Raw genomic sequence first — 12,947 nt, forward strand, 5'->3', positions numbered from 1 at the left:
TACATACACACACCCAGTCCTCACCTTACTCTCTTATCCACAGGCTAATAAAATCGAACATCGGAAGACTCAGGGTTCAATCCTAATCTTAGTTTTCTGATCATGTAAGTACACATAGATCAGAAAAATACAGCACAAGGTAGACTGAACGGAAAGCCAGAAAACAGATTCCAAGTTCCAAACTGTCCTCTAGTGCAGACACACAGAAAGCTGAGGGGAGTCATTTCAGCAATAGGATAAAGCACCAAAAAGTGCCACCCAATGTTTACGAAGTAGAGGACATACTTATGCACCTTCTTCTGCTTTGATCATAAACACAAACTCAGAAGAACCCTTTGAATAGGCAATGGGGCATCCAACCAGAGCATGATGCCCAACTACAAAAAGAGCAAGCTTTCTTCAACTGTCAAACCAAGAACTCTGTTCTACCCAACCAAGGAACTAAAAAGCTATTTTATATGTATTTTATTTTAGCAGTCATTTCCTGGGAATTCAGGCTTCCCTCAGCTCAGAAGAAGCCTCTCCCCCTTTTTATCAATTTTTCTCACTTTTCCCTGGAAGGAGCTCACATCTGCATACCCTCAACACATGCAAATGGACAGGATGGCATTTTGTTGTAACACTGGCACAAAGGGAATGAAGTTAAGGTAGTGAGAGGCTCATGAGCAGAATTAAAGTTCTTAAATTATTGGGCACTCTGTCTTTATCCTCAACTGCTGATGAAAGGAGACATATATCAAAGTCTGTTTTCCTAACCTTATGTGGAGAATTTAAGTGAGTTGTTTCCGCTCCAGGGAGAGGTCTGGTGACACACATCAACCCTCAGCAGACAGCATCCAGGGAAGTCAGGACCTTGGATTTATTGCTGAAAAGTGCAGTGACTGCAGCACCTCGGGTCCTCAAGGAGAGAGTTCCTCCTTTGCCAGGATCTCCCAACTCTGCAGAGAAAAGCTCAGAGTGGAGTCCAGTACTAAAACTATTCCCCAGCTTTAAAGTTTCATGCTATTTAAAAGCCTCATCTTACCCTAAGTAACACAAAGTGAAGTGGGGGATGGAGGACCCACCAACCCAGGGGTACAGTAAGGAGACAAAGATCCCCCCCCCGCCCCCGCAAACACAAGCGCGCGCGCACCGAAGCTAAAACTCTACAATGCACATTCCATCAACCTTTCACTGTAGTCGGCTTCCTGTGGGGTTTAATCCCAGCCCTCTACAGAAAGTTTAAGGCTGTTCACACAGACTTTCAAAGATCCATTGTTCCGGTCCCCGTAAACGTAATGAGAAAATACAGGGAAAGAAAGAAATCAAGACACGGTTCCCAAGGACCCTTTCTTACTGAAAGAACTGACTCTAGAGGAGTCTGGTTACTTCTAATCCAAAGAGACTGGGGAAAGGAGGAGCGCGGGAGAGGGAAGGAGGGTGCTGCGGGGAGCAGGAGAATATTTTTCATTTCGGCAGAAATGCCCAACGCTAAAGCGGGCCAGGCCTCCAGGGACCGGGAAGGTGCGCAAGACCCGGGTCTGCGCCCTCGCAATGGACTCCTAGGACAGCAAAGGAGGCGGGGCAGGGGGCCGGCGAAACCAACGCTCCTTACCTTCCCCTCCCCCGCCTAGCGTCGGTTAACTCAGGTGCCTACGCAATGATCCACAGAGACTGAGTGGAGCTCCTGGCGTCGCCCGGTCCGGATCTCCTCTCCATGGCCAAGGAGCCCCTCCAGCCCCAGTGCCCGCCGCTGTGCTGCTGCTTTTACGCAACTGTAACCACAGCCTCCGCTTGAAGGTGAAACACTCTCCTCCCGGGAGTGACGCGCACTTCCCTCTGCCTCGGCCTCCGCCTCCACCTCCTCCAGCCCCGAGCCCCGGCGGCAGGGGCCTCGGCTTGCGCTCTCCCGGAGCAAACGCTCGGCTCTCTCCTTTCCCTCCCCTCCGGGAGGAAGAGGAGGAGAATCGCGACCCGGACGGCGCCGGCCCGAGTGTCCCCGAAACAATAGGGGAAGAGACGGTGGCGCGAAGCAGAGCGCGTCCCAGGAGTCGCGCTTGTCCCTGGTCGGCGGGCGCCACGGCTCACTACGGTCGCGCTCAGCCTCCGCCGGCCAGACAAGCGGCCCGGCTCTGGTGGGTGGAGGGCTGCGGATTGGGCGGGCGGGCGGACTGGAGAGCCAGAACGAGAGAGGCGGAGAGAGAGGAGGAGCCTGGGCGGGAGGGGGCGGTAGCCTCGCAGAACTCCTCCCGCCGCCACCGAGGGCCGGGAGCTGTAGACTCTCCCGGCTCAGCGCCACTCGCTGCCGCGAGCCGGAACAACGCCCTGGCGCGCCGCGGACCGGACCAGAGCCCCCTACAGCGTCCCGTGCTGTGCCTTTCAGGCTCCTACCTGTGCTGGTAGCGCGCACCTGGCCTGGTCAAACCTGAACCGACTCCCCACTTCACCCCAGCTGAGCTTCGTACTGCTCCGCTGTCGCCTCCGGCGGAACCTGTACCTGTGTCTCCCATCACGCCCAACTGAGCCCCCAATCACCTCCGGCTGAATCTGAAGACGCTGCGCCCCCATACGCCGTGGTCGAACATGACCCTTATACCCTATGGCTGAGCTGGACACCACTTTTTCAGCGATCCCTGCTGAGACTTACTCAGCGTCCCAGCATTCCCAAAGGAACTTTCAAACTCCCACAAAATTTTCTGTGCATAAAGTCACCGTAACACGGCTGCCCCCACCTGGCCAACCAGGGGTGCGAGGTTCTTAGTCCTCTCTGAAGAATCAGATTGCTGGGACAATGATAGTTCCTCTGGTAGCTTGTAGCACTCCCAACGTCCAGCTCTCAGGCCAGAATAAATATACCTACATCTCCCCACGCCCCCTGCCCGCGCCACTCTGCAGTAGCTGCCTCTTACAGGGGGCGGGGCGGGGACGCTGAAAGCCACTCCCAGCCCATCCCACTGGGAAAGTACTTCTCTCTGGACACCCGCACTAGGTCTGGAGGGACCTCGCCCCCCTCGCGGAAGCTGCTTTCACTCTGGAAAGCGTTGGCTGAAGCCGAGGGTGCGGCCGGGCTAGATCCGTCATCCGCCAGAGATCCCGAGCTAATGACAGCTACAGAACTGCCAAATCCCGGCCGTCTTCATTTTCGATTTCATTAGGATTGTAAATCTTCCCTCTAGGGAACACTTTCAGTGAATACTGTACAGAGAGGATTGTTCACTTTTCAGGGATGCTCTTCTTTGTTTGTTTACCCCACCCTTCCAATAAAAATTCAGTCATGTAACCGTGACACACCCAGCAAGCAGGAAGGGGAATACCCTATTTCGAGGGTTTCAGTTCAGAGATTTGTAGAAGGAATCAGTATTTCCAAATCTTGGCTGATGAAAAGAATCCTGAGACACTTTGGGGGAAAAAATGTATTCCTAGACATCGCCCAATCTACTGAATCAGGAAAATGTAAATTGGGGGAACTGTGCTAAAATGTGTCCACAATTAAAACCTTGGAAAGATGCTCCAAACAGGACTCCATCTACTGCTGGGACTTTATAGAACAGGCACCCGACTCCCTTTGGAACCACTATCCCTTCAGGGAGAGAGAGTAAAGAAAAATCCTTAAAATAGGGCAGATGGCTTTTAATGACAAGCCGGAAGGGGCAAAGGACTACTTTACTGATCCCAAAGTGAACTGCTTAGAACAATGCCTTTAAAAGATAGTACAGATGCTGAGGATGTAACAAGGCCCTGGGTTTAATCCCCAGCACCCCACCACACACACACACACACAAAATGGGCAGAAACTGTCAACTACCTTATGTAGTTGTCTGAAAAATGCTCCCTCCCCCAAGATACCAGATTCCAATCTCTGGAACCTATAAATGTTAACCTGGTAATAAAAATAGGGTCTAGGCCCATGTGATTGAATTAAGGGTCTTGAGTTAGGGAAATTATTCTGGGTTATCAGGGTGGGCTCTAACTGCAACCACAGAAACTCTTACAAGGGGAAAGCTGGAAATATAACACAGAGACGAAGAGAAAGTAATGTGACTATGGAAGCAGAGATTGTAATGCTGTGGCCACCAGGCAAGAAAGCAAGCAGCCACCAGAAGCTGGAACAGTCAAGACAGGGGTCCCCTCTAGAGCCTTGACTTTAAACATGTGCAGCAACTGTGTTTAGTTGTCTGGCCAAATAATGTGAAAATAAATTTCTATGGTTTTTGATCAACCCAGTTTTGGCATTGGGATACTGAAGCCATAAGAAATTTACATTCACTGAATCCTTTACTGTGCCAGCTTAATACAAAACTGCCCCACAGCCCCAGCCCATTTTTATGTTTTATTTAGAGACAGGGTCTCACTGAATTGCTTAGGGCCTGGCTGAGGTGCCGAGGCTGACTGAATTCATGATCCTCCTTCCTCAGCCTCCTGAGCCACTGGGATTACAGGCATGGGCCACCATGCCTGGCGAAACTGTACCCAGCAACTAGACTTTGTGGTGCATATCTGATATCCCAGCTACTCAGGAGCCTGACCAGGACGCCAGCCTGTGCAACTTAGCAAGACCCTGTCTCAAAGTAAAAATCAAAAAGTGGGTGGGGTATAACTCAGTGGGAGAGCACTTGCCTGGCATCAGTGAGGCCCTGGGTTCAATCCCCAGCAGCAGGAGGAGGAGGAAAGAAAAGGAAGAAGAAGAAGCAGCAGCAGCAACAGCAACCTGGAGTAATGGCACACGCCTGTAATTCCAGAGACTCAGGAGACTGAGGCAGGAGGGTCATGAGTTCAAAGCCAGCCTCAGCAAAAGTGAGGCACTAAGCAATTGAGTAAGACACTGTCTCTAAATAAAATACAACAATAGGGCTGGGGATGTGGCTCAGTGGTCAGTGCCCCTGAGTTCAATCCTTGGCAACCCCCCTCCAAAAAAAAAAAAAAAACAGGCACTTTGCCTTGAGTTAGGATTAGGATATGTAATTAAACCCTCCCAAAGGTTATTATTTCAATTTTGGAGGTGGGATATTGACTCTGAAAGCTTAAGGATCGTGCCCAGGCTACAAGGCAAGAGCCTATTAAAATCAAGTCTACCAAATAATCAAATGTTAAAAATAAAAATTACAAAATAATAGAAATAATTCTGGTAAAAGTTTTGATTGTAAAGAAGTCTTACTTCTACAATATATATCAATAGCCCGAACCAAGGGAGATAGGTGCTAAGATTGGAAAAAAATGAGCTCAAGGGTGGGAGTGCAGGTCTTAGAATAGCTTACAGGACAACTCTCTGTAACTTTCGCTCAATTTTCATGGGAATCTAAAACTACTCTAAAAACTAAAGTATATTAACAAAAAGGGGATGGTGACTATATGATCTACCTTGGAGAATTTTACCAACTTTTGTTCTTAGATATTTTTCTAGAAGTTGAAAAATCAAAGGAAACCAATGTGAAAGGAAGTTACAAAGGAATCAGAGAGGACACAGACTTCTCTTCACTGGAATTGATGTCATAGATTAAGTCCCCAGGGAAGCAGGCTTTGAGACAGAGTGGCAGGATGTTCATTAAGGAATACCCATGGGGTTAGCAGCTGTGGCGGGAGGGGCAGGAAGCAGGATGGGACAGATGGAGAAGTTGAGCTGCAGTGTGCACCCAACCGCCTCCCCAACCCCAGCGGCGGCTCTGGAGCTCACATGGCCCATCAGAATATTGGGCCTGTATTGCTGGACCTTTAGATACCCCCCCCGAATCAGTCGCTATATGTGGTCCATCCTGGGAAGGGGCTTAACCTTGGACAGAAGAGGTCCCTCACCCCAAGAGAGGCATCAGTTCTTCTTTGCAGGCAGATCTAGGTGGTACATTTCTGTGTCCCAAGCTTACTTGGTATGAGACATCCTCACCATTATGCTGTTTTCTCTGAGTGAGAGAAAGCTTCTGGAGAGTGGGATACTTGAAGTATTCATTTTTCTCCTGGTCACGACTGTGCATTCGTCTTGAGGGAGGATAGCTCATTGGCTAAGAGTGGTGACTGTTAAGTCACATTGCCTGGGTTAGAACCAGGTTCCACAGCTAACTAGTCTTACTTTGGACAAGATCCCCAGCCTTTCTGTGCCTCCATATTCTCACTTTTTAAAAGGAAAAATAAGAGACCAGGGTTGTGGCTTAGTGGTAGAGCGCTTGCCTAGCATGCGTGAGGCACTGGGTTGGATCCCCGACACCACATACAAATAAAATAAAGGTATTGTGTCCATCTACAACTAAAAAGATATTTAACAGGAAAAAATAATAGTATCTAGTCCATGGAGATATTATGAGAATTAAACATGACCATGTTATAATGGGGTTAGTACTCATCAAACTGTACTATTGGTGCTTTTGATGATCTCTTCTTTAGTGACCCCCATGAGTAGGCTAATTTTGAGTTTAAATCAGCTTATATTCAATGACTTCTAGATGGGGATAGGAGACTAACTGTCCTTGGGATCCAGGCCATAGGTGAAAGACATAAAATAAATACAGTAAGTGACAGAATCTAGAATTTTCTAATATTGAGAAACAGCAGCCACCCTCCAAACATACCTTGTTCTTTCATGAACAACCCCCCCCCCACACACACACACACACAGATACTTCTATCTTTCTAAAATTCCAGTCTTCCCCTTCCCACAACCCCTGTGACCACTGACCTTCACCAAATTTGCCCTTTTCCTGAAGACTATAGCAAATGTCATCTCTCTGTGAGACACACCAGGGTCATCCATAGCCTGCCCTCAGCACCAATGGCTCTGTACACACATTGTCTACAACCCTAACCCTGCTGCTCTGAGACTATTTAACAAGTCTTATCTCGGGGTCCCATCCTGCCTGCTCCCATAATTGGTAGACTGGATACCCCAAGATTCAGAGGTTCAAAATGGAATCTTATTTATGTTTAAATCCTCAGGGCCCAGCACAGTGTTTGCTCTTTTGCTAAGATGAAAAAGGAGTTGGCCAAGCCCTCTGGGAGAGGGGAGAGAACCAAACACCATGGCATGGAAAAGTGTATGCACTTATGGGCTCAGCACCTCCTGTGTCTCCACTTGCTCTGCATTTTCCAGCTCTAATCCCTTTGAAGAGAGAAACTCCTCTCTCCCACTCTTCCCTCTTCTCTTTCCCCCCAGGCTGTCATAAATTAATTCCTTCAAACAGTCTTTCATTCTATGAGGGTCAAAATGGATCATTTTTAAAATCATGTTCTGCTCATACTCGCTCCTATTACACCCGGTATATGGGTGTGGAAATGATTCTCAGGTGACTAATGCCTCACTAGGAAGCAGTTGGTATGGTGTTTGCCATCTTCACTTTAATTAAGAGTCTTAGAAGAATTTTCCCCCCATCTGCTCAATGCAATAACATTACCAAATGTTAGTGTGACCTTTCTCTGCTGAGGTACAGCTGCACATCTACAGACCATCTTTTCTTTCTTCATTTCCTTCCATCCAAACAACCTTATTCTCACACTTCATCAGCTCATTATGAAGGCTGCTTGTTTCCTGTTGAACTCTCTGGACACTTGTGTTAAATGATGATGTAAGCAACTCTGATATAGATAAAACTCTGACAACCTTTTCAGAGAAATGAAAAACATTTATGTGTTATGTTTTAAGTCTCTAAATTCTATCAGGTTGATTAGAATAAACCTCTTTTCTCTTTCTCACTCAAAAACATGACTTCTTATTCAAAAAAAAGGGGGGGAGGGGGAACCTCCCATGCAACATCTTTAAAATTCATACAAAATCCTTTTAAGTTACATACTCTTGGTATTTTTTTCTATTTCAAAGGCCTACACAGACAGCTTTACCTAGGTGATATTGCTTTGCTGCCAGAACTCAGACCTAAGAATTAGAAAGGGCATCTCCCCAGTTCTCATTTTTTTAATATTTATTTTTTAGTTTTAGGTAGACTCAATGTCTTTTATTTTTATTTTTATGTGGTGCTGAGGATCCAACCCAGTACCTCTTGCATGCTAGGTGAGCACTCTACCATTGAGCCACAACCCCAGCCCTCCCCAGTTCTCATTTCACAATTGAGAATGGAAATGAGTTGTCTGAGGTCACTCAGATAGAATGCAATTGTTTCTGTAACTTATTTTGGATTAAGATTTTCTGATAACATGTCTAAAATAAATGCAGTATTGCTACTAATATCTTATATTTGCTCTATGAGGATTACATGACGTACACTGAAAACACACACAAGAAATGTAACATCTTTTCATTATATTCGCATGTGGATATGTACTGAGAGATTTTTAATAATGAATTTGTATAAGAATGGAGAACACTTGCTATGTATATGCTATGGTTTCAATGTGTCCTCCAAACGTTCACATGCTGGAAACTTGGTCCCCAGTGCGGCAATAAGAGAGGTGTAGAACACTTAAGGGTGGAAGGTGATTAGGTCATTGGGTTGCTGCCCTCAGAAGGAACTAATCTGCTCTCTAGGGACCCCAGTTAGTTACTGGGAGAGGAGGTTGCAAAAGCAAGACTGGCCTCTCCCCAGTTTCTGGCTTTCCATCTCACCATAGCTCCCTACATGACATATTCCATGAGGCCCTTGCTGGAGACCAAACTGATGGGAATACCCACTCTTGGAGGTTTAGTTTCCCAAATTGTGAGTTAAATAAATCTCTTTTATTTATAAAGTACCCAGGTGTTTTGTTACAACAACAGAAAATGGAGTAATACAGTATATAAATTTTAATTTGAAATAATATGAATATCCTGAAATCATATATTGTCTTCTAAGTTTTAACCCTTCCTTCCTGTTCCTGATCTGCTTACATGCAAAGCCATCAAAATTCCTCTAACATATATTGCTTAAAATCTCTCTGCATTTTCCAGATTATTAAAAACTTAAAGTACAAGAAAAAAAATTCCTGCAAAAGAGCACTTTGGGAAACTTGAGTTCACCTTGATTTGAAAATCTACAGTTTAACAACTTCCCAAAAGTTATCATCACTCCAGCTGAACTCCACAAATCTTTTTTTTTAACACTTCTGCATTACTCTACAGAAATGACCATGAAAGCATTTTTAAAGATAGTCAAGATTATTGATTACTATGTGTGGATATGTTGATTGATTTGATTATGGTAATCATTATGCAACATATATACATATCAAATCATCACAGGACATACCTTGCACATGTACAATTTTTATTTGCAAATTATACCTCAGTAAAGCTGCAAAAAAGGTTATTTGAATTAATATTAATAAGCTAACAAATGCCATAAAGTATTGCCTGTTTCTAAGAAGATAAAAAATGCCAGTCTTGACAAAAGTAGGTAAATCTGATTTTATATTCCATTTGGATGTAAGAATTTACCACATGATTAAGTTTAAAGCATTATTTTCAGAAAACTACTGTTAAAATGTACATGGTGCTTTAAAAGGAAGCAAAGTATTTCAATCCCTTCACTGGTTAGCATGGGGTCTTTTGTAGATGAGCTAAACACTGTTTAGAAAACTCAGAAATCTCAGTTATTTCCTCAACAATTATTTATTTTTGGCCTTTATGCAAACACTGATAGATTCTTGAGAGTGAATCAGACAGCAAAGCCCTCGCCACTTAAGTAGGGGTTCCTCCCCTAAGAAAACTGGGCGGGGGTGTTGCTCAGTGGTAGAGGGCTTGCCTAGCATGCAGGAAACTGAGTTGAATCCACAGTACTGTAAAAAGAAAAAACCAAAAATAATAATGCAGATGGTGATAAACTCTCTAATGGAAAAAAAATTAGGAGTAAGGGGTGAGACAGAAGTTGCATTGATGGAGGTTGGGAGTATAACTGGGTGGTAGAGACATATTTAGCATGAGATCCTGGGTTCAATCTCCCCAGCACTGGGGGAAAAAAAGAAAAAAAGGTTACACTGATGGCCTTCAATAAACCATACTTCCTGACGTTTTCTATATTGACTCTGGACTTGGCCATGTGACTCGCTTTGGTCTGTGCAACAACAGAATGTTTAAGCAGAGGCTTCAGAAGCACTTGGATGAGGAAGTAGGGTGCATAGGATAAGGGGTATTTAAGATAATGTGGGACATCATTACCCTAGGTGCATGTATGGCTGTGCATGTGGTGTGACGCTACATTGTGAACAGCCAGAGAAATGAAAAGTTGTGCTGCAATTGTGTACAGTGAATCAAAATGCATTCTACTGTCACATATACCTAATTAGAATTAATTAATTAAAAATTTTTTAAAAGGTAAAATTTTAAAAAGGTGGTCAAGGACTGCCTCTCCAAAGAAGTGAAAGTCAGCTAAGATCAGAAGGAAGTTAATCCTCAGAACAGAAATTTGAGAAGCAAGATGAGTTATGTTGGTTGAAAAGGAAGGATCAGAGCCACTTAAGGCCTGAAGACAAGGGAATCCTGACTTGAAGCCTTGTGGACTCTGGAGAGGCCAAGGGCAAACTTTTTGCATAATTTCTTCTTGGACTGACCTCACCCAGATTCCCCAATAAATCAAAAGTAGACATGAAGGTCCACTAATTTTCTGGACAACCTCCTCACTTTATATAGAAATACAGAAATATTGCTCAGTTGAAAATCAGAAACAGTTTTAAGAAAGCCAGGCAACTTTCATTCTTATGTTGATGGAGGCCTGAGTTACCATATAAAACCCAGATATTCTGCTGGAGAGACTTCCTGGATAGAGAGTTATGCCTTCACCTTTTCACTCTACTGAGAGGACATGTATGAAAAATGAAGACCAGACATATCAGAGAGAGAAGGCCCAGCCATCTCAATATCCCAGTGAGGTTAACCTACCTACCCACCAAATAAATGCAGCCATTAGAATGACCACTGAAGAATAGCGGAGGACATGCCTCGCTGAGCCCAAGTCAGATTTCAGAATCATGAGCAAATAAAGGAGTTGTCATTCTAGGCCACAAAATTTGAGGTGGTTGTTATGCAGCACTTAAAAATCTTCAATCTGTCGGGCACAGTGGCACACACCAGTAATTCCAGCAACTCAGGATGGTGAGGAAGGAGGATTGCAAGTTCCAGGGCAGCCTGGGCACTTAGCAAGACCCTGTCTCAGAATAAAATAAACAGGGCTGGGGATGTCACTGAGTGCTGCTTAGCATTTGTGAGTTTCTTAGTTCAATTTCCAGGATTGAAAAAAAAAATTTTTTTTTTCTTAGAAAGAGAAAACAAAAACAAAAACCCTCAACCAGTGGTTTTTAAATGGAGGTAATTTTGTTCTCTAGAGGATAGTTGGCAATGTCTGGATATCTGGAGGAAATTTGATTGTCACACTCATGTGTGGAGGGTATGGGTACTTCTGACATTTAATGAATAAAGGCCAGGCATGATGCTAAATATCCTGCAATGTACTGGACAAAGAACTATCCACCCAAGATAATAGCACCAAGGTTAAGAGATTCTGACATAAACAAAGGACACAGGAATTTATGATTTGGACAGGTAATTGTTCAACAGTCTTCCATAGAGCCAATGCCAATATAATAATTCCCAAAAGTAATATATGAAAATATCTATTTTCCTATTCCCTCACCAGCAGTATATGTCAGAAGACACATAGAAATATAGAAATAAATACAGACATACATAGATTCATAGATTTATATTTGCCATAGGAAAAAGTGATAGCATCACTTCAACAGAGTTCTCCAATAATAATCGAGAGTGTCTGTTTGCATATTCAAGAGACGTTTGTAGTTTGTTTTTATGGTGGTCTGTTCATTCATATCCTTTGCTCTTTTTTTTTTTAATGTGGCTATTTTTCTTTTTCTTATTGATGTAAACACTTCATATGTATTAAGGAAATTATCCCTTTGTTTATGATTTGAATTGAAGCTAGCTATGCTTTCCCTATTGCACAGACTGACTTAAAGTAGTAAATAGCTAGAAACCAAACTATCCTAAGAAAAGTACACTTAAGTGAAAAAATATGTTTAAAAGCTGCAATTTTGAAAGAAGTTAACAAATGATGTGCTGAAAAAACAAAATACTAATATCTGTTGCCAAGAGCTGCGTAGTGGAGTATAAAGTGAGCCAGTTCATGTGAGTAGGAGGCTGAGAGGTCAGGGTGCTGAGAGCAAGGAAGACCGCTTCAAGGCAGATGAGCAGACTGTGATTCTGAGGGACTGGATTTCAAAATGTAAGCAATTATTTTAAATAGTCATGATGCCACTAGTTAAATACCAGACTCCAAGTTTAGGCTTTAAGTTACCCTTTATCTTCGTGAGACTCTCATCCCTCCTTCAGCCCTTCTTAATTTAAAAATGGCTGCCAACCGTGAGCTGGAGCCACATGGCCCAGACCCATTCTCAGCTTTCCTAATGACTAGCAGTGTGGCTTTGGACAAGTTACTTAACCTCTACCTCCATTTTTTTTTATCTGTGTAATGAGAATAATAAAGGTGCTCACCCCACAGAGCTGTTAGGTCTGTGAATTAATCAATGTGACACATACATACAGTCCCTACTGCATGAATGCAGAAAGTTAAAGTTATTTAATTCTTCTTGTTGTTGTTTTCTGAGGATTGAATCCAATGCCTCATGCATGGTGGCAAGTGGGCTACATCCATTTTTATTTTGAGATGGAGTCTCAATAAGTTGTCCAGGCTGACTTCAAACTTGTGATCCTATTGCCTCACCCTCTCAAATAGCTGGAATTATCTGGAACAAGACAGGGATGCCCTCTCTCTCCACTTCTGTTCAACATAGTTCTCGAAACATTGGCCAGAGCAATTAGACAGACGAAAGAAATTAAAGGCATCAAAATAGGAAAAGAAGAACTTAAATTATCACTATTTGCAGATGATATGATTCTATACCTAGCAGACCCAAAAGGCTCTACAAAGAAACTATTAGAGCTAATAAATGAATTCAGCAAAGTGGCAGGATATAAAATCAACACGCATAAATCAAAGGCATTCCTGTATATCAGCGACAAATCCTCTGAAATGGAAATGAGGACAACC

General features: G+C 43.8%; 1 protein-coding gene across 4 annotated transcripts in view; it reads right to left on the reverse strand.

Moving 5' to 3' along the window:
• Positions 1–2,864, reverse strand: part of Cemip2 (cell migration inducing hyaluronidase 2) — a 74,156-nt gene extending 71,292 nt beyond the window's left edge. The window contains exons 1-2 of one of the 4 annotated variants that reach the window (XM_048806906.1): positions 2,712–2,830; positions 757–938 (exon numbers count right to left, since the gene is read on the reverse strand). The gene's annotated coding sequence lies outside the window, so the exon portion shown is untranslated. Of the gene's footprint in view, positions 1–756; positions 939–1,594; positions 1,868–2,711 lie in introns of those variants that run through there. The other 3 variants (XM_015492924.2, XM_048806904.1, XM_015492923.2) reach the window with 3 other exon arrangements.
• Between the last annotated feature and the right edge of the window lie 10,083 nt (positions 2,865–12,947).

The sequence above is a fragment of the Marmota marmota genome, unplaced genomic scaffold, assembly GCF_001458135.2.
Source record: "Marmota marmota marmota unplaced genomic scaffold, marMar, whole genome shotgun sequence".
Classification (NCBI taxonomy): domain Eukaryota; kingdom Metazoa; phylum Chordata; class Mammalia; order Rodentia; family Sciuridae; genus Marmota; species Marmota marmota.